Source organism: Nerophis ophidion, linkage group LG17 (genome assembly GCF_033978795.1).
Source record: "Nerophis ophidion isolate RoL-2023_Sa linkage group LG17, RoL_Noph_v1.0, whole genome shotgun sequence".
Lineage (NCBI taxonomy): Eukaryota > Metazoa > Chordata > Actinopteri > Syngnathiformes > Syngnathidae > Nerophis > Nerophis ophidion.
The window spans coordinates 12,864,609-12,864,922 of record NC_084627.1 but is presented as its reverse complement, the minus strand read 5'-3'; positions in this window follow the sequence as shown (position 1 = coordinate 12,864,922).

Here is a 314-nt window from a genome sequence, read left to right as displayed (position 1 = left end):
TTATATTTATATAGCACTTACCATAGTGAAACCCGATATCTACGTTACATATAAAGCAGTGTGGGTGGCACTGAGAGCATGTGGGTATAGTGTCTTGCCCAAGGACACAACAGCAGTGACTAGGATGGCGGAGGCGGGGATCGAACCTGGAACCCTCAAGTTGCTGGCACGGCCACTCTACCAACCGAGCTATACCGCCCCAATGGTATCTTTTTGTTACCAATTGTGAAGACAATGCCCAATTAAGTTTAACTTGAGCTCGCCTTATTACCAGAAAATGTTTATAGTGCATATATAGTATAATAACTCGGATG